This window comes from Stenella coeruleoalba (assembly GCF_951394435.1).
Source record: "Stenella coeruleoalba genome assembly, chromosome: 4".
Lineage (NCBI taxonomy): Eukaryota > Metazoa > Chordata > Mammalia > Artiodactyla > Delphinidae > Stenella > Stenella coeruleoalba.
In genome coordinates this window covers 52,304,798-52,332,220 of record NC_137149.1, presented here as the reverse complement: position 1 = coordinate 52,332,220, position 27,423 = coordinate 52,304,798, and the positions used below count along the sequence as shown (strand labels likewise).

Here is a 27,423-nt window from a genome sequence, read left to right as displayed (position 1 = left end):
AGATAAATGGTGTTTTCTCACATTACATGTTGTGTGTGTGTGTATATATATATATATATGAAGTATAGAAAATTATAAATATATTTATAAATATAAATATGTTAAGTTCCATAAGATCAAGAACCATTTCAAATGTATCGCCAGCATTTATCACAGTGACTTCACACAGCCGGCAATAAAGCTTGGTGGTTAGAAGAATGGACTCTGAATAGGCTTGGGTTTGAATCCCAGATCCATAACTTACCAATATATAACTCTGAGCAAGTTAATTAATCACTAGGTAACTTAGTTTCTCCTTTTGAGAAATTGGGATAAAAATTTCATGTAATAGGAGACAAGGGATCTAATATATGTAAATCCCTTAGAACAGTATCTGGCACATAGTGATGACTCAATGAATGGGGGTTGGGGAGGTATGGAGGAGAAACAGTAGATTCTCAAATACCCAAGTAAATGAATAGACATTATTTTTAAAACATACACAGAAATGTTAGTAGGCATATGCAAACATTAAACAGGGTTTTTCAAACTTTGCTAACCGCAACCAAAAGTAGGTTTTAACGTAACAGCCACACACACATTCTGGTAGATAAAATCTATTCTATTTTATATCATGAATTTACTTAAAATGCTGGTTGTAACCCAATAAATGGATTTCACAATTAGTGAATCACTTTCTAAATGATGGACTCACAAATAATTTCTCCTTTATTTTTATCCTGCCACTTTAATTTTTCTTAACAAGGAGCAAGAAAAATTAACTATTACATCAAAAACCTAAGGTCAGAAAATACTCCAGGTTGGGGAAAGGTGCAGGGGAGGGATAAATCAGGAGTTCAGGATTAACATATACACACTATTATATATACAATAGATAACCAATAAAGACCTACTGTATAGCACAAGGAACTCTGCTCAATGTTATGTGGCAGCCTGGATGGGAGGGGAGTCTGGGAGGAAATGGATACATGTATATGTATGACTGAGTCACTTTGCTGTGCACCTGAAACTATCACAACATTATTAATTGGCTATATTCCAATATAAAATAAAAATTAAAATAAATAAATAAGTAAAAATAAAATGGGGAAAAAAAAAAAAGAATCTAAGGTCAGAAAATACTCCAGACTGGGGAAAGGTGGAGGGGAGGGATAAATCAGAAGTTTGGGATTAACATATACACACTACTATGTATACAGCAGATAAACAACAAGGACCTGCTATATAGCACAGGGAACTCCACTCAATATTCTGTAATAAACTAAATGGGAAAAGAATCTGAAAAAGAATAGATACATGTATATGTATAACTGACCCACTTTGCTGTACACCTGAAACTAACACAACATTGTAAATCAACTATACTCCCGTATAAAATAAAAATTTTTTAAATAATAAAAAAAATTTTAAAAAACTCCAGAAAAGGCTTTAATCTGTTATATATTTTTAGTTTTGTTTTATAGTCTTCCAAATTTTATTATTTTTTTTAAAATTTATTTAATTTATTTATTTTTGGCTGCATTGGGTCTCTGTTGCTGCGCACGGCCTTTCTCTAGTTGTGGTGAGCGGGGGCTACTCTTCGTTGTGGTGTGCGGGCTTCTCATTGTGGTGGCTTCTCTTGTTGCCAAGCACGGGCTCTAGACACGCGGGCTCAGTAGTTGTGGCACACAGGCTTAGTTCCTCTGCGGCATGTGGGATCTTCCCGGACCAGGGCTCGAATCTGTGTCCCCTGCACTGGCAGGCGGATTCCTAACCACTGTGCCATCAGGGAAGCCCTTATTTACTCTTAAACCACCAGAAATCTCAATAGAAAACTTTAAAAGATCATCAAAAGGTGATACAAAAATTTGCCCCCCCCCTTTTTTTTTTTTTTTGCCCCCTTTTAAAATATACCTAGGTAGACTTACTCGTGAAGTTTTGACAAAGGGAGAACGCAACATTAAGAGGTATGAAAGAAAAAAGGCTGCTGGGTTTGGTTTAATTGGACAACTGCTGGATCCTTCCTGATCCAGCTTCTGGTCTCCTCCTAGCCATACAAATAAAACATATGTTCTGGCCACACTGGAAATTTGTACATCTCTCAGAGGACACCATGGTGTTTCAGGTCTCTGGACCTTCGCCCCACCCTCCCACATGCACAAACTGCAGGAGCAGTGGGTAAAATAGAATTTAACGTCACATGATATTGTTTAAAAGGAGAATATAAGAATAAAGGAGGGGGGCTTCCCTGGTGGCACAGTGGTTGAGAGTTCGCCTGCCGATGCAGGGGACACGGGTTCATGCCGTGGAGCGGCTGGGCCCGTGAGCCATGACCGCTAAGCCTGCGTGTCTGGAGCCTGTGCTCCGCAACGGGAGAGGCCACAACAGTGAGAGGCCCGCGTACCGCAAAAAAAAAAAAAAACACCAACAACAAAAAAGAATAAAGAAGGGAAAAAATGAAATAGGTGAGACTAGGAATGAGAAACAAAATTTTTTAATGTTTTTGGTGCCTGCAATAGATGACATTCTACATGCTGAGCTAAGTTAGTGTTTTTCCATAAATTCTCACAGGCTTATTATATAAAGATATTTTTAAGAAGAAAAATACTAAATACTGAATTGATGAAGCAACGTATTTTTAATTAGATACCATAATTTAGGGAATGTGTTCTACAGACACTTTAATTTTAAATGAATTTTGTCAACGAAGTACTTGGAAACAGTCTTGTTAAATAATGACAGAAAATTAACCATTGCTATTATCTAAAGTATGAAAATCACATATTCCAGGTATTTCAATTCTAAACTTGTTTTTGCCAGTGCTAATAAAGGTTTCAAATCTGGTTTGAGTAACTTTCCAAGAATCTTTCTGAGAATCATAAACTATTCTGATTCCATCGTAATAGTAAAGCTGTAACTCCTTTTCCAGCTAAACACTGGGGGCAAGGGAAAGTCAAGCACCTAAGAGGCTAACTGAAGATCAATGAGACCCACTGACTAAAAGACGCTTGACATCTAACAATTCTGGAAGATGGAATATTCAGCTAATTTTATTTCTGAGGAACTCCCAACTGGGGAAGCTCTTTTCTCAAAATGTATATCCTAAAATTTTCAGTAACAGCGTTATAAAAACTATCAAAGTGCCTGATGCTGCTGCTGCTCTTAAAGTGGCAAACATCCAGGGTGTCAATTGGCATATGCCTGAATTTTTTGCTAGAATTCTAGATGGCACAGTATGGACAGGTATAATTTGAATATAAATACACACATGCATACACACACACATATACACACACAACTATCTTTTTTCAAACAGATTAGTGTTAGCAAGTTGACCAAAGCTAGGAGGGTGGGGAACGTGGTAAGGGCGATGGAAGAACTACACTGTTCAAAAGTGCTGAGTAAAGGATGTTAAGGAAGGAAAAGTAGTAATACAGTAAATCAGCTCATAAAAACTACTATACATTTATTCAAAACAAGCAAATCAACAGAAGCTTCTTTCCTTCCTAGGATTTGAGAGGAAACTAAGGAAGAAATGCTAAAGAGTCTGAATCAAATTTACCTCTACTTTCTTTTTTATGTAAATATTTATAAAAATGGTTATGAGTGAATTCAGTTTCTCCATACCATTTTCTTTCTCCTTTGGTTTCATTGCTTAGGTCTCTTTTTGTTTAAAATAAAACGTAAATTTTGGTGGCTTGAAAAATAGTGTGGTCATGAGTATAAAGAATGTGCTGATCGAGTTCTGGGCTTGGGAGTCAGGCGTCATAGGTTAGAAACGCACTGGATATGTAACTTCTGACCAGTCACAACTTCTCTGTAGATAATAAGAGAATAATAAACTACAATATTAATGCTTAAATACTGCTTAAATGTGAAAGTACCTAGAACACTGCCCACCAGAGCAGGCATAAACATTTACTGACTCTGAAGGCACAATCTGATAATCAGTCACTGCTAATGTCACAATTCTAAAGCCAAAATAAAACATTTTCCTAAAAATTTTTTAATTTAATGTTCAATAAATACTTATGTTTAAGTTTTAAATTTTTCACACTTATGTTTATTTCAATTATGTGGATGATGATCCAATCTGTAGCTCTTAATTCATGCCTTCAAGCATTCTTTCTCTTGACAAATTCATTAGTTCAACAAATATTTGAACATCTACAATGTGTCAGCCCTTTTTTAAGTACTAAGGATACCTCACTGTACAGATAAGACCAAAACGCTTGGCAGCACAGTTTACGGTGTAACTAGAATGTCAGATAGTGGCAAATGCTACGGAGAGAAACAGAAGGAAAGGATAAGAAAGACAGGAGGTGAGGTGCAATTTTAAATAAGCCCTCAGTGAGGTAATATTCAAGCAAAGATCTGAAGGAGGTGATGAAAGGAGGAAGATTTCATGCAAAGGTAACAAAAAGTAGGTCCAAGAGCCCTAAAGCAGGAGTGTTTCAGCGAGGAACAGAGACTACAGGAGAGGCGTATCAGGAGACGAGAGGTTATGTGAGTTTGTGTGAGTACGGGTGGCGGTGTGCATGTACATGTTCAAGGGACACCACAGATCACGAAGGTCTTGAGCTTTTTACTCCAAATTTTGAGTCAAGGAAGATCAAGATCTAAGCAGAGGAAGATCAGCATGAATTGGCTGCTGAGCAGGGAAAGAGAAAAGGTATAAAGGGAAAAAGCAGTAGAGACCAGTTAAGAGGCTATGGTGACTATGTAGGTTAAAGATGAAAAAGTCTCACACAGGGTGGAAGCAGCGGGAAGTGTCACAGGTGATGAAACTATGGGCATTTTTTTTTTTTTTTTTGCGGTACGCGGGCCTCTCACTGTTGTGGCCTCTCCCGTTGCGGAGCACAGGCTGCGCAGGCTCAGCGGCCATGGCTCACGGGCCCAGCTACTCCGCGGCATGTGGGATCTTCCTGGACCGGGGTACGAACCCGTGTCCCCTGCATCAGCAGGCGGACTCTCAACCACAGTGCCACCAGGGAAGCCCGGGCATATTTTAAAGACAAAACTAACAACATCTGATGACACTCTGGATCGTGGAGTTGAAGAAAAAAGAGGAAGAGAGCAATGGTGACTCCAAGGTTTCTAGCCTAAGCAACCCAAAGGATAAAGTTACTTAATGAGATGGGGAAAACTTAAGGAGAAGATCTGGGGTGGGGAGGGTTCATTTTTTAATTTTGTATCTATATGAGATTGTGGTTGTTCACCAAACTTATTGTGATGTATGTAAGCTATCATTATGCTATACACCATAAACATACAATGCTGTATGTCAATTATATCTCAATAAAACTGGAAGAAAAAATACATTAGGAAAAAAAGAGGGGGTTTCAGTAGCTCAGTTTGGATATAATAAATTGGATATGCTCAGATATTCTAACAGAATTTATTACAGTTTATCAGAACTTTCTGCAAAGAGTAGGGAGGTATGACAAGTCAAGTTAGTCTATTTAGTTCTTGCTTGTAGTTGGAATTTTTAAAAAATGAGGTAAATGTATTATTTACTAAACAAGTGTTCTAATAATCTTAGCATTTTAATTATGCATCCTCTGCCATCTATATCTGTCAGTGTTAAATAAATGATAATGTGGTAAAAATATTTTTTAAAATCTCTAATTACAGAGACTAATTTACGGGAGACAGTCCATATTCAAACACTGTACAGGTAAAATAATAAAGGCAATCTCAGATAAGAACAGGAACCTATTATCTGATGCTCTCTAGTCACCAAAATGCTTCTCAGTCTCAATCCCATAGACTAGAAACAATAAATTTAACAGACAGCACATACGAAGTGCTTTCCACATGCTAAGCATCTCATTTAAATTACCAACTACCTTCTATTAGCTTACCTATTACAATGAGGCTGAAAGAAATTAATAAAGTTAAAGAACTGTCCTATAACTTTAGCCATACTAGAAAGAACTAGTTTAAAAGTCTCTAAGGACTTCTTTTGATCTGTTGCTTTAATTTTCCATCACCATGCTTCATCTAGATTTTGTGTTCTCTTCAGGCTTTTCATTTTCCAATGCCAAATGATAGGAAAGGAACATGAAGGAAAATGATGTATTAAAGAGTTCCAACACATGTTCCTGAGATGGAACTGTGTTGAAATGTATTAACAGAAGTCACAATTTCAGGCTGTGGGCTTAGAATTACAACTCTGCTAAATAGAAATGAACTGTAGAGAACTTGGAAAGTGAATATGTGTTTTCTAGGGAGTAATGAATAAAAAGATAAAGGAACCTCTCTGATATACTTATTCTCACCTCGCTGTTCTTATTTTAACTTCAATTAGAAAATTACTGCCACAAAGTATCAAGATTTTAGAGACACTTTCAAAATTAACAGGTAACACTTGACAATTCATCCCTATTTTAGGATAACCTTATCACAACTTTTTTCATCAGATGCAGGGGCTGTTTTATTTCACCTATCTAATAGTTGAAGGTCTTCAAGCAGTTCTTCAGTCAGACTAGAACATGTACAACACCATCTCTGTTTTGGGCACTTCAAAGTGTACATAATTTTGTACATTTTACTTAATCCTCACAATAATCCAATGATTATATTAAAAACCGCAAGTCTTCTAAGTCCGGTTAACTTTATACTATACCTCCATTGTGGTGTCTACCACTAGCAGGATAAGCATTTTAGGTCATTTTTCCAAAAGTCATAATATATTTGAGTTGTACAAAGTATTTATATGATCTTCTGTAATCATCCTTGTGGCAGCAAACACTATTTTCGAACAGTGGGTCTCTACAAGACTGTAGTGGTTTGCACAGTTTTATCAAACTCAATTTTATTATATGCAATCTTCAATAACAAAAAACCCAAGATTCCCCCCACCAAAGAAACAAAAACAAACAAACAAAAAACTCAAACAAATGCAACCCAAATGTCCACCAGGAGATGGACAGATTTCTTAAATGTGGTACGTGCATACAATGGAATACTATTCTACCTTAAAAAGGTAGGAATTCTGACATGCTACAACATGGATGAACCTTGAAGACATTATGCTAAGTGAAATAAGTCAGTCACAAAAGGACAATGCTGTATGACTAGGTAACTAGAACAGTCAAATTCATAGAGATAGAAAGGAGAATGGTGGTTACCAAGGGCTCAGGGTAAGGGGGAACAGAGTTATTGCTTAATGACTTCAGAGTTTCAGGTTAGGAAGATGGAAAAAGTTCTGGAGATGGATGGTGGTGATAGTTGTACAACAACATGAATGCACTTAATACCACTGAACAGTACAGTTAAAAATGGTTAAAATAATAAATCTTACATTACATATATTTTGCTACAATAAAATAACTGAACACACATCATGGAAATACATCAACAGCAGATAGTGAATTATCTTCTTCCTTATATTTTAATAAAGTTTCCCTTATTTTACCCCAAACCTATTTCTCATTCTAGTTTTGTTTTTGTAAATGGTGCCGCCTACCCACTCAGATAGCCACAACATTCAGTTTCTCTGTTGTCATCCTAAGCTTACAAACTGGTTTTAACTCTGTACCACTGCTTGAATCTGATTCTTTAATTTCTAATGTCACGGTCTTCATTACAGCATTTGATTACTATAACAGTCTCATAGCCAATTTCCCATCTCAAAAACCTAGCCTTCACAGTTACTGCTTTTGAAATAAAGCTCATGTGTTAAAACCTTTCCAAAGGCTCCCATTGTCCATTCAAGTTTAAAGTTCTGAGCTACACAGTAAAAATACTTTGCTACTTGATCCAACCTACCTTTCTAGACTTGTCCACAAGCCCCTCTTGCTTCCTATACTCTACACATCAGATTCTTTACTCCCTTTTGTCTCACCGTATTTACTAGGCTGTCCTGCCTCCATGCTTTTTCTCACACTTCTCCATCTGTACAGAAGTCCCTTCTTCTCAATTCCTATTGAAATCCACTCATCAACTCACACACTGCTATACATATGGGTGTGAGTTAATATAAGGTTCTGGAGCTGGCAGTATCTATCAAAACTACAAATGTACATATCCCTGCCACCAGCAATTCCACTTCTAAGTGTATGTCTTACAAAAATACTCACAGATATGTGGCTACGACACAGCGTTGTTCCTAAAAGAGAAACACAGGTAGTTGTATGCCAAATGCAAACTGGCTAATAAATTCTGTTACATCTATATTATGGATATGGAATACTACACAGTTTTTTTTGTTTTTTGCGGTACGCAGGCCTCTCACTGCTGTGGCCTCTCCCGTCGCGGAGCACAGGCTCCGGACGCGCAGGCTCAGCGGCCATGGCTCACGGGTCCAGTTGCTCAGCGGCATGTGGGATCCTCCTGGACCGGGCACGAACCCGCGTCCCCTGCATCGGCAGGTGGACTCTTAACCACTGCACCACCAGGGAAGCGCTACACAGATTTTTTTTAAAGAAAATTTGGGGGGGGGCGGGGCGGGGGGTACCGCGCCACGCAACTTGCAGCATCTTAGTTCCCCGACCAGGGATGGAACCCAGGCCCATGGCAGGGAAAGCACCAAGTTCTAACCACTGGATCACCGGGGAATTCCCAAGAAAAATAATTCTAAATGCATGCTAAGAACTCAAGAATGATTAACTTTTTAAAGTAAACATAATATATAACATACAAATACAATAATATGAGCCCATCTGCCCTCTAGAAAGCCCAAAGTATATGGAAAATTGTCTGGAAGAATGTATCTCAAAATTTTAAAACTGGTTACCTCTGGGGAAAGAAGTAGAACTGGAGGCTTCTAAACTATCATAATAATGATACAAGAATATATTCCTGTATTAATTGTATAACATTTCAAGGAAGAAATGTTTTATATATATATATACACACATATATATATGTATGTATATATAATATATATGTGTATATATATATGTGTGTGTGTATATATATATATATATATACACACACACATATATATATACACATATACATATATATAAAAGGAAGAGCTTATACAGACAATCTCTCTCACTCCTGATCTATTTGGCCTGATCTGGCTCCTACTCCATTTATCCAATGATACAGAACTTAACTGAATGGCACTGGCTACACAGAACAGAAGCACAAGCAGCCTATCTTGGCACAGATTTATCTTGGCTCAGGCTCCCTAATGACATTCACAGCTGCCAGTGACACACGCCTCAGGTCCAGGGAGAAAACAGCCACATTCTCACTCCGCCACTACTCAGGCTTACTCTTCGACTGACTTTGTTTTCATCCATTTGAAGGAATGTTTACAAACTGAGCACTCATGGTTTTTTAATTAATCCATCTGTCTCCTATGAGAACCACACCCTGACTGGGAGGGACAGAGGACAGAGAGTACCCAGGTATTCTTTTTTTTTTTTTAACATATTTATTGGAGTATAATTGCTTTACAATGGCGTGTTAGTTTCTGCTGTATAACAAAGTAAATCAGCTATACATATACATATATCCCCATATCTCCTCACTCTTGAGTCTCTCTCCCACTGTCCCTATCCCACCCCTCTAGGTGGTCACAAAGCACCAAGCTGATCTCCCTGTGCTATGCGGCTGCTTCCCACTAGCTATCGATTTTACATTTGGTAGTATATATGTCCATGCCACTCTCTCACTTTGTTCCAGCTTACCCTTCCCCCTCCCTGTGTCCTCAAGTCCATTCTCTATATCTGCGTCTTTATTCCTGTCCTGCCCCTAGGTTCTTCAGAACCACTTTTTTTTTTTTTAAGATTCCATATACCCAGGTATTCCTGAACAAAATCTCGTCTCCCGATTTCCAGAACTCACCTTCCTCTAGCATAATTTAAAAGTTTAAGGGGAATTCCCTGGTGGTCCAGTGGTTAGGACTCGGTGCTTTCACTGCTGAGGGCCCGGGTTCAATCCCTGGTCAGGGAACTAAGATCCCACAAGCCACACAGCGCAGTCAAAAAAAAATTTTTTTTAAGTTTAAAAATAAGAAGAGGAATAAGAAATCCTTCATGAAGGCTTTGCTGAAATCCCCAGTCCAAATTAATCACTCCTTCTTCTTCTGTATTTGTGAAATGTCTCTATTACAGGAGTCATTATGTTCATCTTTATATTACAGTAAAAGTTCTGAGCATAGCTGGATTCTGCACTAAGGTACAAACAGCCAAAGACCAAACTGTCTTAACTCATCTTTTATAAAACTTAAGGTGTTCAAAGATCTTGCCTGTAACAGGTTTTCAAGAAATGACTCCTCAATAGAATTTGTTGAAAATTGTTCAGTGCATAGTACTAAGAATAAAAATGTCAATAGAAAATATCAAATCAAATAAGAAGGATCAATGAGAAGTTTTAAATGGAGTTCCTGTTCAACTTATTTGGTTAAATGAAAGCTTTGAGTTGGAAGAGAGAATATAAACCTTAAAAACCACTACATGTCATAGGCAAAAGCAGTATAGAACTTTTAACAGCGTTCAAACAGAAAAAAGTTCATCTCCTTTGAAACCTAAAGGAAAAAACCTGTTTGTATCCCCTTACATCACACGAGCCTAAATACAATTACAGCCTCTTCACTTTCTGATTATTTTACCAGTTTCCTATATAAAATTTTGCCAAAAAATGAAAATACAAATCTCATTTACCACATTTTGTGTCTGTTTTCCTTGTGACCTACATTTGACAGTAAAAACAAAATCCTGCCTTCTCATATTTTACATTAAATAAAATTGATAAGCATCTAAAAATTATTTGAAAAGTGTTAAACTTGCTGAAAATATTTCTTGACAGTGGTATATGTTATGCTATGCTCTGAAGAGTACTATGAATTATAAATGACAACTGCAAATTAAGAGCTAACACTTACTATTAGTAAATTCAGTGTGTAAAAAAAATTGTCAGGAATTATCTCCTTTATTTACTACCAAACTCTATGGACAGGTATAATTAATTCCATTTTACAGATACACAAATTGAGGCTTAAAGAAGTCAAGTAACTTGCAGAAAGTAACATTTAAGTGATAGAGCCAGAATTCAAAGCCTGGTCTTCCCGATTCCAAAATTAATACAGTTGATCCTTGAACAACGTGGATTTGAACTAGGCAGGTCCACTTACACACGATGAATTTAAACTATGCAGGTCCACTTACACACGGATTTTTTTTTTCTCCAATAAATACACACTATAATACCATGCAATCCATGGTTGGGTGAATCCAAGGAAGCGGAACTGTGGGTACAGAGGGCCGACTGTAAAGCTACATGAGGATTTTCCACTGCACAGGGGTCTGATGTCCCTAACTGCCAAGTTGTTCAAGCGTCAGCTGAACTCACCTGCCACTCACCCTATGCATTTAACAAATCAAATTAAAACAAGTGTAAAGTCTGTTCTGCTATAATGTATGTTCTTTGCTGTGAATTACTTCTTAGGCAACTAGAAATAGGTGAGTGATGCTAGTGTAAAAGGAAGTTATGTTGCTTCATACACTATTTTTCCTAGCATGTTAATGTTTTGAGGCAAAGGGGAAAGCTTTTCCACAAATAAAGATGAAAGCTTAGTAACAGATGAATATTTTAAGGAAAAAGCCCTGAAAATCTACAAAAGTACTTTTCTTTCTTACGAGTAGTAGCTGGTTTAGCGGCTTCAGGAATTGCTACTCTTTCAGCTAACTGGGTTAAGCTATTTGACAAAGCTGCCTGTGCAGATGAAGAAGCTGCAAAAAATTCACCCTGTATTAACACAATGGATTGGGACTTCCCTGGTGGTGCAGTGGTTAAGACTCCATGAGCCCAATGCAGGGGACCCGGATTCGATCCCTGGTCAGAGAACTAGATCCAAGATGCAGGCCGCAACTAAGAATTCGCATGCCACAACTAAGGAGCCCGCATACCGCAACTAAGAAGCCGGCGAGCCGCAACTAAGACCCAGAACAACCAAATAAACAAATAAATATTTTTTTAAAAAATGGATTAATGAAGAAAGCTACACATAGGATTAGATTTTTAATTTTAATGAAAATAGTCTCTTAGAAGCAATGTCCTTCCAGGACCTACAACTAGAAGAGGCTGAATTCAAGGTTCAAGATTCCAAAGATTGATGGTAACACAAGGTACAAATGCTAGTCCTTTGTTTTTTTAGGATTGCTATTGTTTTTAGTTAGTATCCAAGATCAGTTTCATGGAATTTCAATAGTCTGTCCCAAACCTTTTTTTCCCCACGAGTCTTATTACTTTCACTGCACAATTTTGCAAATCTCAAGTTTTGTCAAGCTACATATTCACCCCTCAGTATTTGCAGGTGATTAGTTCCAGGACCCCCCTGGATACCAAAATCTGCAGATGCCCAAGTCCCTTATATAAAATCACATAGTATTTGCATATAACCTATGCACATCCTCCCATATATATAGTTTTATTATTGTTATTCTTTTTTTTTTCTTTTTCGGCTGCGTTGGGTCTTAGTTGTGGCATCTGGGATCTTTCATTGCAGTGCACAGGCTTCTCTCTAGTTGTGGCGTGCAGGTTTTCTCTCTTTAGTTGTGGCGCGCGTGAGCTCTGTAGTTCGTGGCATGCAGGCTCTCTAGTTGAGGCACATGGGCTCAGTAGTTGTGGCACGTGGGTTTAGTTGACCCGCGGCATGTGGGATCTTAGTTCCCTGACCAGGGATCGAACCCGCATCCCCTGCATTGGAAGGCAGATTCTTTACCACTGGACCACCAGGGAAGTCCCCCCCCATATACTTTAATTCATCTCTAGATTACTTATAATACTTAATACAATGTAAATGTTCCATAAATGCTATGTAAATAGTTGCCAGCAAGTTGCAAATTCAAATTTTGCTTTTTGGAACTTTCTGGATTTTTTTTCTCCCCAAATATTTTCAAACCACAGTTGGTTGACTTCTCAGATGCAGAATCTACAGATACAAAGGACCAACTGTATATGGCATTATGGCAGAAACCCCTGTGTGCATTAGACAAAACAATCCCTATGAATCTTTAGTACATGGATTTATCAAAATGCCACGGTTAGCTTTTTGTTTGGCTTTGGTTCTGGCTTTTAAAAGTGTGACGTGGCTTCCCTGGTGGCGCAATGGTTGAGAGTCCGCCTGCTGATGCAGGGGACACGGGTTCATGCCCCGGTCCAGGAAGATCCCACATGCCATGGAGCGGCTAGGCCCGTGAGCCATGGCCACTGAGCCTGCGCATCCAGAGCCTGTGCTCCACAATGGGAGAGGCCACAGCAGTGAGAGGCCCGCGTACCGCAAAAAAAAAAAAAGTAAAAGTGTGACGTAAATGTCAATGCTACAGAGAAAATAATAAAAGTGTGTTAAAACTGCTACCATTAGGACAAAAATGCAGTAGTAGTGATTAATGATATTTTGATGATTTGCTGTTGATCTTTTTTTTAATATTTATTTACTTATTTATTTGGTTGTGCTGGGTCTTAGTTGCAGCAGGTGGGCTCCTTAGTTGCAGCTCGAGGGCTCCTTAGTTGTGGCATTCAAACTCTTAGTTGCAGCACTCAAACTCTGAGTTACGGCATGCAGGTGGGATCTAGTTCCCTGAACAGGGATCGAACCCGGGCCCCCTACATTGGGAGCACAGAGTCTTAACCACTGCACCACCAGGGAAGTCCCTGTTCTTGATCTTTAAACAAAGATCAACGTCAACCAATTGTGATCCTAAAGTAGACATGAAGCGTGCGCGCGCGCACGCACACACACACACACACACACACACACACACACACACACACCCAAAGCAGCCCTTAATGTACTTCATTTCTTAACATATCAACTAGAGAAGATGATCCTATGGGGAGTGATTCTACTGAATAATCTATTATATAAACTAAGGCAATGGAGCCTACCCAGCATGCATGTATTTCCAAATTTATAAATACAGCATCAAAACAGAAAGCTCATATAGAAAGATAAACATAGTTTGTATAGAAAACAGGCCATATAATGCAGATATTTTGATACACAGTTGCCCAGAATTAATTGTTTATAACATAAAGCATTCTCAGAAAAAAAAATCATTCAAGTGATGCCTTGAGACTGAAGTATGTGGTTAAATGTAGGTTCAGGTTCTGGTACTAATTCCAACATGGAAAGGGGACTTCTCATACCAACAAGCAGTTCCCTGGACAGCAGAAAGGTGTCCTACAATTCAACTCAATTCTGACACTATCTACCGGGAGATAGATCTCCGAGGTTCCAATGACCTCCAACTCGGGTTTCAGAAGCCAGTCTCAAGCCCAACTTATTACGTGTGTTTCTGACCAGCCAGCTATATAGATCAGAGGTTCCCATGACCCCCTCCTTGGGTTCGATTAATTTGCTAGAGTGGCTCACACTTACTACATTACCGGTTTCTTATAAAAGGATATAACTCAGGAATAGCCAACTGGAAGAGATGCAAAGGGCTCGGTATGGGGAAAGGGCCACATGTTGCCACATTAACATAACAAAAGACACCTTTATCACTCAGGAAATTCCATGGGTTTTAGGAGCTGTGAGCCAGGAACCGTGGACAACACCAAATACGTATGAGAAATATATTCTGGTCATCTGATGACCAGATTTATAAATCACAACATCACAGTGGTAAAAAATTTGTTTCTTCTTCCCATTAGTCTTAATATTATACCTCCCTATTTCCCTGTTTCTATCTAAACAGTCTCGGAATTATGATCCTCATATGTCAGAGATTACATACCAATCTATACAATATTACCACATGTATTGTTTAAATCAACAGGGTTGGGGGCTTCCCTAGTGGCGCAGTGGTTAAGAACCTGCCTGCCAATGCAGGAGACAGGGGTTCGAGCCCTGGTCTGGGAAGATCCCACATGCCACAGAGAAACTAAGCCCATGCGCCACAACTACTGAGCCTGCACTCTACAGCCCGTGAGCCACAACTACTGAGCCCATGTGCCACAACTACTGAAGCCCACGCGCCTGGAGCCCATGCTCCACAACAAGAGAAAGAAGCCACAGCAATAAGCCCATACACCACAATGAAGAGTAGCCCCTGCTCGCCGCAACTAAAGAAAAGCCCACATGCAGCAACAAAGACCCAATGCAGCCAAAAATAAATTAAATCAATTAATTTTAAAAAAACAGGGTTGGGAGAGACGTTTTGCATTTTAATAGAATAAAGCAAGAAAATTTCAAGTAATCATTTAAGAATTCCAAAATTAGTGTGTAAACACTCATTTACTCCAGGAAAGTTCCCTTCCTTTATTAATTACCTTTGGCTTGAGCAAATAAATTAGTTTATCTTCCCTAAGTGTCATCAATTTAGAGTGAAAGTTATTCAAAATCACATTTCTTGCCTGAGGGACAGTTTTTGATCCATCACCATGCAAAATCCAGAAGCCATGCCAGCAAATTATTCCAGTACATACATCCTCATCTCCCAATCTCACACCCAAAACCTGTTTCCCATATCAAATGATAGCAACCCTGTAATTACCATTGCTCAAACCAGAACATGAGGTTAGCTTTGATTCTTGTCTTTACTTCACATACCATATCTAATCTAGGCACGCTTTGCCTCAGGGTCTTTACATTTGCTGTTCCTGCTTGCTGGAATGTTCTGTCCCCACATAAAACATGCCTCACATTCTCAACTTATCCTTAAGGTCCTTTGCTCAAGTGTCACCACCTCAGAGACCCACTTTATCTTGTTGCAACCTCTTTCTGATACTCCCTATCCTATTTCCAACACTCTTTCTCTTCTGAAGCCCTAATCTCAATAAATATTTAACTTATTTGGTTTTTGTCTCTCTCACTAAAATGCAACCTCTATACACTGGCAGATTATATATATTTTTATATATATATTTTGGTCTGTTTTGTCCACTGGTATATCCTAGTGCCTGGGACATAGTTGGCACTCAAAATCCTTTGAATACATCACTAGGGCTCAGTCTATGTCAGATGATCCCAACCTGAGGGAATAAAAGGTGTTCCACAATGTGAAAGGTTGATAATGGTGCCCTCACTGACTGATCTGTTTCAGCACATCACAAATTTCCTAGTTTAATGACCTGAGCCCTCAAAAAAACAGGTGAAGGACTTAAGATAATTTCTGCAACAAAAGAGGTATTGGAGATAGTACTAATAATTTAAGCACACTAAATAAATAAATGGCAGAAGGGTACCTCTTCCTCCTAGTATTCCCTCTTTACCAAGTAAAAATAATGATTAATCAGATATAACAAGACAGTCAAAAAGAAGATAATAATAACCAAGATAACTTCTTAAAATATAGATTTACATCTATTATCAACAGTAACTTCACTGTATATATAAATTTTGCCCCAAAATATTAGCAAATGACAGTGCAAAGCAATCACAATTAGTAAAATACTTAAAATTTTAAGTACTTAAAACATAACAGGTCTCTATAGGTTGTGAGTTTTTTCTCTCTGGCAAGGTTTAAAGTCATGATTTTCAATTCAGTACTTTGGAAAATGTCATTGAGTTTACATGCTTCTTTTGTGACTTCTTATAAAACAGTGTAAGATAAAAAGCCACAGGGACTTCCCTGGCAATCCAGTGATTAAGACTTCACACTTCCACTTCAGAGGGCACAGGTTCGATCCCTGGTTGAGGAACTAAAATCCCGCGTGCAGCGGTCAAAAAAAAAAAAGGAAGCCACATATCATGGGAAAGACTTATTCTTCCTGTCATGGTAGAAAAGGCTGAAGTATGACTTGGGGAATAACATGAACATAAACCAAAATGTATTTTTCTGTCAGTAAATTACTATATAAATATGCACAGAAAACACTGTTGAAGATTATGGGGGGGGAATTGGTATTAGAAAAAACTACATAGTGCGGGAAATTTGTCATACAGTAGGTAGTTATGTTTTTTCTGATATGCCTCAGTTTATTTAGTCTTTGCTGGCTTCTTAATGAAATGCAAAGTTTTCTAAGAAAATATCTATAGGAAAACATATTCTCAACTGCAAAATCATTCTACAGTTAAATATTTACTGAGTGCCTTTTACATGACAGGAACTCTTATAGGTACAAGGGATAGAAAACTGAACAAAAAGACACAATGTCTTCAGGAGGGAGCTTCTTTGACCTATTTTAATTAAAGCTTTTTATGGAAAATCAGTAAGAGTATTATCTGCTATGAGAGTGGCTGCTTTAAGCAAAATAAAACAAGATTTCTATAAAAAGCTTACTGAGATCCCGTCACACAAGAAACTCATTCATTTAATCTTTCAATTAGGAAGCAAAGAAAATGACAACAGAATGACACAAAGTACTACCAGATGTCATGGATATGGTTAGTTACACTATATCTTCATGAAACAGGGAGTAACCTTGAAAACCTTTTGTACCACATAGAGGTTTGCTCTTCATCTTGTGGCAAAGCACTTAAAAGGTTTTGAAACTTGACGAGTTACTCATTTTTCTTACACAAAAAGGTCCCCAAATTGATTACTTTTCCTGTGAAGACATGCAGCTTCCTGTAGTATGTGATCTAGCAGTTACTTCTGTAAAATTAAAAACACTTAAGGTAAGCATGGCATTTTAAACAATGGCTTTTCAACTATGAAAATCACCTGATTTGTATAGAACTAACTTAAAACTAGCCCTTTGAATGACTCTCAAAGTATTAACCAAGATTTTTAAAAAATGATGCATATTATATATACCACAATTAAAAAATAACAAAGTAAACTTAAATACACTACTCTCAAAAAATACTTGTGAAGATAAAAAGGGGTTCTACCATTCTATTAAAAGTATCTTCAAAATTTTGTTTACCTCATTTTTATCACAAAATTTTTTAACATTTGAAATTTCTATAGATACTTCAATGTGTATATTAGTAAAGTACAACACTTCATTATAATTTTTTAATACACAATCACATATACTGGGGTACACGTTAACTTTCTACTGATATAGGTAAACAACCAAAAGTCTAGAGACTATAGTACAGTACAAAGCAAAACAAAGTGCTGCACAGGCCACATAGCTCTTGTAGTATATGGATCAAGACCCCAAAGACAGGCAATCTTCTTTGGCTTCGTATGAATTAATTAAATCCACCACCTCAGTCACTAGGGACACCAAGCAAAAATATATGAAAAAATCAACGAATAAACATCAACCCTTGAGGAGAAAAATACAGAATATTTTCCCTCATTAAAATGAGATAGTCAGGACTTCCCTGATGGTCCAGTGGTTAAGACTCCACGCTTCCACTGCAGGGGGTACGGGTTCAATTCCTGGTCAGGGAAGTTCTACATGCCACATAGTGTGACCAAAAAAAAAAATTTTTTTTTAAATGAGATAGTCAATGTGGAAAGACTCTGAAAAGTTAAGAAAATCAAGTTCATGAATGTCTTCATTGTCACATTACTGAATGTGTGCCCCTGTCCCCAACAAAACCCCCTTTAATGTTGACTTTCCATTAATACATGAGAAACTGCACAATGTTATACAGAAAAGGCACCAACAGGAGTTCCCATATAAATTTCATCCCCTTCCCTCTTTGTGTTCCTTCCAATAAGCATCTAAACATGTCAAGCCTATTCCTCCATCACAACACCTAGGTTCCATTCCCACCAAGTTCTGAACCACTGCTCTTGAAAGACCTGTCTCCACTTCCTCAACCTATGTCAAACCACATTTTAGCTCCCACCAGTTCTTAACCAATTTGAAGTCCTAAAGTCTTACCAACTTGAAGTCCTAAAGTGCTAAACTAGTGAGCATTTGTGTTTATCCCATTTGCCCTCTTTGTAGCATGTGACACAACTGACAAGTTTCCCTCCTCCTAGAAGGACTCTCTTCATTTTTGTGATACTACACTGTCTAGGTTTTTGTCCCACCTCTTCTATTACTAGTTTTCCTTTACTAGTTTTTACACCTCTACCCACTCCTGAAGTATTGATGCTCACCAGTGGTTTGTCTCTGCTTAACTCGACCTCTCCCTGAGATTGTGCCCACTCCCAAGGTTTTAATTAACATCTAACAGTCTTCAAGTATGTGTGTACAACCTTGACCTCTCTCTCCTGAGCTCCAGGAACCACACACAATTTATATATGTAACTGGCCACTGGATATCTTCATCTAACTTTCTCACAATGGCCTCAAACAAAACATGTTCAAAACCAAGAACTCCCCACCAACACTAACTCTACTCTTCTACTATGCCATTTGTCACAGTGCCATCTAATTTTAACAAATGGCACCACCATCCCCCACCCCAACAAAATGTGTAAAGCACCAGAGGTTTTTTTTCCTTCTTTACAATTTTTTTAAATATTTATTTATTTAGTGTTAATTTATTTTGGCTGTGCCAGGTCTTAGTGGCAGCATGCAGACTTCTTAGCTGTGGCATGCATGCAGGATCTAGTTCTCCGACCAGGGATCGAACCCGGGCACCCTTCACTGGGAACTCAGAGTCTTACCCACTGGACTACCAGGTAAGTCCCTTGACAAATTTTTAATAGCTCCAAAATCGAGATATATATGCCAAGACTCTATTCACTCTTACAACTTACCCCAACCAGTTATACTAAAGAAATAAAGCACTACCCTGTCTTTTCAAAAGGCAACCTGTCTTCACAAATTTTGTCACTAGATTCCTTTCATATATTTAAAAATGACCTCAAAAATACAGATAATTCTTGCTACAGAGTAAATATAGCTTACAAATGCAAAGTTTTTAGAATCCTAATAGTTGACTCGTGTTCTTGAAATTTTAGGAGCGTAAGTATACATGTGAATCCCCAATATGTCTTTGTTTTAAAATGTCCAACAGGGGAATTCCCTGGTGGTCCAGTGGTTAGGACCCTGCACTTTCACTGCACAGGTTCAATCGCTGGTCAGGGAACTAAGATCCCGCAAGCCATGCAGCGTGGCAGAGCCAAAAACAAAACAAAACAAAACAAAATGTCCAACAGGAAAAGGAAAACAGACACATTAAAAGGGAGAAGATAATCCTATTAATAGCAAATAAAAGCTCACATTAGAGTAGAAAAAATACGTGATTTTGTCATTTTAAGTAATTGTATCACTGTATTCTCTGAAAATCTTCCTTGTACACAACAGAAACCTATCCTTAATCCTAACAAAAACCTACCAATGCCTCAAACCACTGGATGGGCTAGTCATCTGACCAAGCAGAAATGAAAAAAGCACTGATGTCAGAGCTAATGAAAGTCAAAAAGTGGAAGAGGTAGCTAAGGAATCCCTGAGAGGATAGCTGAGGCATCAGTATCCATTACTAGGTGATTCCTCTCACAGGAACAGACTATCTTCCCCCAGGAACGTGGGAATTATATATACTCTCAACTTTTGTAAATTCTCAAGTTCACTAAGTCATTTTAATAACTACATCATATTCTATTGTCAGGTATCGTCTTTCAAAAGTATACCAAGTTGGTGTGATTAGGAAATCATCCAACATAAACAGGAACCTCAGTAGCACTGTTAGGGACCAGTGCTGGAAAAGCCATCTGTTTATGGAAATAATACTTCCATTTCCCTAGTGATTATAGCTACTAGTGACAACTGTAAGATCCCAAGAGAAGAAAAGAAAATTTAACTGCCTCGAAACTTTAATTATTCATATAAACTAGCCAAGAAACTAAAGTTAAATGTTACACAAAGTGCTCTCTAACCCCCTAATATTTTTGGCTAATTTTTCCTTTGGTAGCCCACATCTGCTCTGCTAAAATCTGATTATGAATCAGAAGTAACTCACTGGGAATGCATTTTTTTTTTAACTTAAAGGAATAAAACACTTTATTTTAAAAATTCGAATACGCTTCAAATGAAAGCTGCCCCTTTATTAAACACCCACAAGTTTCAAGCTTTGTACAGAATATTAGAATACTTGTTCATACTCTTTTGGAGGAAAATTGCCTGTTCTGCCTCACTTGTTTTTTGTTGACATTGACGTTTTAGCTCCACTGTCATAAAATGACCAGTTCTTTAAGATTTGATCAAGAAACAAGTTTCTGATCCACAGAAGTAGATCATGAGGTTAATGCAGAAGTCAACTGGCGAAGTTTCTGTCAACTGTTACACTTCATGTCCTCTTCCTCCTCCGACCTCCCCGGCCACCGCCTCCTGGAGATCCCTTCTCACCTGAGGCTGAGGTAGAAACCTCTGCAACGGCAGCGGCTTACATGGATCTATATAAAACTTCTGTAGTTTTTTAAAGGAAGATGCCTTCATGTCCTCTGACAATTTAACTGAAAAACAAAATCTCTAAGCTGTCCAAATATTTCATCCACTTTTCCAATTTGTTCTTTGTTTTCTAAATAAACTCGAGCACTGAAATAAGGCACCTTATTCTCATCTATGGAACATTTACAAACTATGTCATCTTCACAGAGATGCATGAACTCTCCTAATAAAACTACTTGCTCTGGAGGTCCTTGGTCCTGGCCTTTGTTAAAACCTCCGCGGCCGCCCCTCGTCCAAATCCTCCTCTGCAGCCGCAACCTCTGCCTCGAAAAGACATGCTCTGCTCTCACCAGAGCCACGTGCACCTCAGGCGCTGGGAATGCTTTTATATCTAAAAGTAATTGTGGATAATAACTACAATTCACAAAAACTGTTATTTTTAATGTGCATAAAATCCTGTTCCACACAATAAAAGAAGTTACTGTCAAGGTTTAAACTCTCTTAACTACGAGGAAAAATGAGGCAATTTAACAACAAAAAAGTTCATTTTAACAGCATATTCAACCTGTACTTTTTGAATATCTTCAATACTAAGCAATTTGGGCTTCCATGGTGGCACAGTGGTTAAGAACCCGCCTGCCAATGCAGAGGACATGGGTTCGAACCCTGGTCCAGAAGGATCCCACATGCCACGAAGCAACTAAGCCCGTATGCCACAACTACTGAGCCTGCGCGCTAGAGCCCACGTGCTACAACTACTGAGCCCACGTGCCACAACTACTGAGCCCGCATGCCTAGAGCCGGCGTCCCTGCTCTGCAACAAGAGAAGCCACTGCAATGAGAAGCCCGTGCACCATAATGAAGAGGAGCCCCTGCTCGCTGCAACTAGAGAAAGCCTGCAAGCAGCAAGAAAGACCCAATGCATCCAAAAATAAACAAATTTATAAAAATAAATAAATACATAAATAGTTTATAGGTTTGCAAATATACACTCTAATAACTTCCTAAATACTCACTATAATCTCACATATACAGTTATGGGTTTTTTTGGTTTTTGTTTTCTTTGGTCAGGGAGCCTCATTTGTTTCAACTATCGCTCCTACCACTCTTCCCCTTTTTTTTTTTTTTTTGAAATAAATATTTCCTAGAATTCTTTTCATTGGAGAAATTTATCTTCTAGATATTTTGATAGAAAATACCAAGGCTCACCTTATTTCTTGTAACTCAGCTCCAGGTGTGAGCTTTAGTATCTCAGAGTAAAACTACTTTTAATAATTTATAGTTAACTATTTGGATCTGCTCAACAACGTATTAAAACCATATACTTTTGAAATGAAAACAGGTATACGCACTGTGCCTAAAACTATATGTATGAGCTAATCATACCAAATGGAAAATATTTAGTTCCAAACAATCCAACATTTAAACAGCAGACACAGGTAAAGCATCATCCATAAGTGCTATTACACACAGTAATTGCTGAGGGCAAAAATATTTGATGACAGAAACCATGTCCATAAAACAACTAAAATGACAATTTACCTTTACACATATCCAAGTAATACACTTAAAGATCATCAAAAAGTCAAGCAAAACATTCCAAATTCCTTCAAAGTCATAAGAAATAAAGAGCAGTAGCAGAAATGACTGCTCCAAAGATTCCCAGAATAGAAACACTCTCTCAATTTGTACTATCCTAACTCACTCCCCTCAAAACACATTCACCCTTAGGGAACAAACACAGAATTCATTGCAACTGTGGCTACAATTTGTAAGCAGCCTTTCATTGCTCCATAAAGGCTCATCATTGTAGAAGTTCATCAGTTTTTAAGCCACATCCACAGCCGCTGTCTTAGTTAGAAAAACAACAAAATTTGACAGCAGAAACCTTAAAATAAAAGATTTACATAAAACAAAATTAAAAGTACTTCAGTATAATAAAAAGAATGAATGTATCTAGAGTACCAAAAACATGAGACTTGAGTCATTTTTAATGGTGATACCTTTCATTTACATGGTGTGAGAATTACTCTCTAAGCTCTCTGGCACATATAGTATCATTTCTAACTTAAAGCCTAGATCAAAAATATCATTTACACAGAAAATAAGCAAAGCAGGGATATTACCAAATTAGTTAGCGGTGAAGAGAATCTATTTCATGACCACCAGCCTGTGTTCTTTCCACAACCTTCCTTCCAAAATCATATTCTAAAATTCAGAGGCAAAAATCCCACATAAAACTGTTCTAAAAAAATATCTATTAAAAAAAGTCTATTAAAAACAAAAATCCTGCATAAACCAATTCCCTATTCAACTTTACCCTCCTGCCTCAGATCTATTCTCTGCCTGGACTGAGGGAAGGGGCTCCTCTGGTTAGTGGGCACAGCCAATCATGTGTTGATGGATGACTAAGCAGTAACTACATGTGGGGAAGCATTATCACATATTAGACTGCACAATCACTAGAAGACGTTCATGGCAATGGAACTGGAATCCAGAGACATGAGTTTGAATTTCAACTCTCCCACCAACCAACAGGTAAGCTTGCTTAAGTTTCTGTAAAACAGAGGAACACTATCTTCCTCACTAGAGGATGGCAAGGGCTAAATGCAACAACAGACCTCAAGACTACTGAACACCATATTCAGGTATTGAACACATTAGATGAATCAGTATTTATACCAGGGGGCTTATACAATTTTATAAGTATAACACATAGTAGTAAAAGTAGGACTAAAAGTAGGACTAAAAATCCTAAAAGTAGGACTTCAAATCAAGGAGAAAACAACAGACCATTCAAAAAGTGATGCTGTTAGAACACTCCGTTCATTCATTCAACAAATACATACTGAGTAGCCACTACATGCCAAGCACTATATTCTAGCAGGGAAGAGAAATAAATAAAAGGCAAATAACAAGCTGACACATGCCAGTGAGAAAAATAAAACAGGGAAGCAGCACATAATGTGGGATAAAAAGTAGGATAAATGTAGTAAAATCAGAAAGCACTAGAAAGGAGACCAAGAAAAAGGTGCCAGTGAGGTGGGAAACTAGAAGTGTGGTATTCTAGAAGGCAAAAAAATGTTTGAACAAGACATCAAATGCCACTGATCAAGTCAAGTCAAATAACATTTGAAAAAAAAAAAAAAACTACTACATTCAACTGTGTGAAGGCAACTGGTAACCATGAGAAAAGCAGTTTTGCTGAAGTGGTCCAGACAAAAAGCCTGGTTGGAAAAGGTTTAGGGGAAATGGAGTAAGAGTAACTGGAGATAGAAAGAACTCTTCATATGAAGTTTGTTGCAAAGAGGAATAGAGAAATAGGAACTAGAGGCGAGGGCTGAATCCAGAGAAGAAATAACAGCATGTTTGTATTGTCAAGAATGTTTCACTAGGGCTTCCCTGGTGGCAGCAGTGGTTAAGAATCCGCCTGCCAATGCAGGGGACACGGGTTCGAGCGCTGGTCCAGGAAGATCCCACATGCCTCCGAGCAACTAAGCCCGTGCGCCACAACTACTGAGCCTGCGCTCCAGAGCCCGCGAGCCACAACTACTGAAGCCCGTGCACCTAGAGCCCATGCTCTGCAACAAGAGAAGCCACCGCAATGAGAAGCCCGCGCACCACAACGAAGAGTAGCCCCCGCTCGCCGCAACTAGAGAAAGTCTGTGCACAGCAGTGAAGACCCAACGCAGCTAAAAATAAAAAATCAATAAATTCATTAAAAAAAAGAAAAGAATGCTTCACTAGAAAGGTAAAAATTGAGACCAGAGGAAAGGCTAGAGGGCTAACCAATGTCCTAGAGTAGCTGAGAAGGGAAGGGATCTAGGGCACAAGTAGAGAGTTTGCCCTAAAGTTTGGAAGTATACTCACCCCACTGTAAGCAGTGCATTATCTCTGGGGGTTGGGATTTAAGTGTGAAGAGGAACTGTCTTATTCACTCTATACTAATTTCAGTTTACAAGTAACATGTATTTGTCTAAATTACTTTTTAAAAAACTCAAGACAGGATTTTAGGATGGTGGTGGCAGCGGCAGGTTTTCAATCTCTCCACATAAAAGAGCACCTAGACAACAAAATCAAAATCTATGGACACCATTTACAACAAAATTAGGTTGCCAAGTAACCCCAAACCTCTAAATACTAACAACTGTACACTAGCAAACCACCAACTGCCATAGACTGAAGAAGGAACTGACAAGGCTATGACAGTGGTCCAACCAGGAGATGAAGCTGACCTGGAGAATAAAGCAATGGCAGTGAACAAGGAGAGGAGAGCCCAGAATATGAGACAAGTAATCTGGAAGCAGAAAGGGAATGATTTGGTCATCAACAAAATAAGAAAATACAAGAGCAGGAGGAAATGAGGAAAATACGGAAGTTCATTTTTACCTGCTGGATAAACAATGGCATTAATAACAGATATCAAGCCTATTTTATAAGATGGTATAACAGGTCTATTCGGTGAAAAAAACATGTTGCTTTGGATAAAACAAGTTTGGTGGGCCTACAAAACAACCAGTAGTAGTTTTAGAAATATGTATCTAAACATCTGAGGTGATGATACACATATCAAGTCAAAGAATAGATAAGACAAAAAGAGAAAGACAAAGATTGCAGACCACAATATTTAAGACTAGAGGAGGAATAGGTAGAAAAGATGGAATGTCCAAGAGATAAAGATAGTGTCTTATTAGTCATGAATAAAGACACCATGGTCAATAAAAACAAAGGAGGCAGAAAAATTAAACAAGGTTTTGGGATCCAGTTGAAGGGTTATTTATTGATGGCCTGGGATGAAAAACCAGATTTTAACATTTAACAAAAAAGATAAGTGGTAAAGAAAAGATCTGGCCCTGGCTTGAATGAGAAATAAGAAAGGAAATCAACAGTAAGCAATTGTTACAGAACAGCCTAGTCTGGCAGCCCCTTGCATACATACATTTGATCCTCACAAGAATTCTGACATATGCTCCCCACTTTACAAATGGAGAAACTTAAGTTACAACACAATTAGGTAACTTGTCCAAAGCCAAACAATGTGTATACAAAATAATTAAATGACCTGAAAATTGGTCTTTAGGAAGAAAAGGAATAAGACATAGATAAAAACTAAAAACACAAATAGGAGAAAGAGGATTAACTGATTTAACATCAACCCAGGAGTACCTGACAAGATTATTTTTTAAATGATACAAAATTTTACTTAAAGATAAACGATGCTACTTCAGAGAACCTTCTGAGTTCAAACACTAGTCAAGAATATATATTTATTTTTTAAGTAATGTAATAGAGAAGAATATAATAATCTCCTTTTCCTTAAAGCCTTGTGTTAGGCTTACCTATGTCTGGGACTGTCTTGCCACCTAGTAGAGAGCTTGGAAGCTTTCAAATGATTAACATTTAGGTGGAGAGATAAACATAAGCTCTCTGAGTACATGGTAGTGCAATGACAAAGGCAGAAGGGAAGCTGTGTGAACTTGGGTTAAATCACTAAATCCCTGACCCTCGGACACCTATAAAATGGAGATACTATCTCCCTTCACAATGTAGTTGAGGACTCAGTAGATATTCAACAAAATGTCAATTCCCTAATCCCCTTAAATATTCTGTTTGCTAAACTACTGACATCTTTTAATATATCAATAAAATAGTGTGTTAGCATTTCCATTTAAAACAAAAAAAGTTGAAGAATATGCTCCCAAATTGATAACAGTAGTTAATTCCCTGGTGGAAGACTACAGTGGCTCACTTTACATGACATATTTAAATAACTTTTGAGTTTCTTATAACAAACATTTTTCCAACAAGAAAAATAATCAAGATGAGTGTTTACAGATGACACTAACTAGCCCTTAAGGAAAACTTCCACTCGATAGTCACTTCCCTGAAATAATTTTAGAAACAAGGTAAAATACAATGAAAAAATAAATCAATTGCACACCTAAGCTACCATGTGAACTTAAATTGTAATGTAATTTAAACGATATTTAATGTACCAACTGACAACTTCCAGGACTTACAGCTAAGAAACTAGGATTAAATGAATAACATGCCACTAAATTCTGTATTAAAATGTACCTATGACACGATAGCATAGGGGAAGGCCAGAATGAAAAATACTTGTTACCAATAATTATGAAATCATCTTTGAAAGCTATGGCTCTCCAGGTTTGTTTTTTTAACATTACAACAGTGAAGCAACAACCCCCACTAATTCAGTACAATCCATTTAATCAAATAATGACACTCATTACTGTAAGCTGTAAGTAGAGTACCAAACCAAAACTACCA

At 37.9% G+C, this 27,423-nt stretch overlaps 1 protein-coding gene and 1 pseudogene across 6 annotated transcripts in view; both read right to left on the bottom strand.

The window, feature by feature from the left end:
• The window catches only part of LOC307185311 (recombining binding protein suppressor of hairless), a 233,090-nt gene that overhangs the window by 79,477 nt on the left and 126,190 nt on the right, over positions 1 to 27,423 (bottom strand). The window lies entirely within an intron of this gene.
• Positions 21,025 to 25,598, bottom strand: LOC307186046 (H/ACA ribonucleoprotein complex subunit 1-like; annotated as a pseudogene). Its single transcript has one exon. The product of its transcript is annotated as an H/ACA ribonucleoprotein complex subunit 1-like (transcript).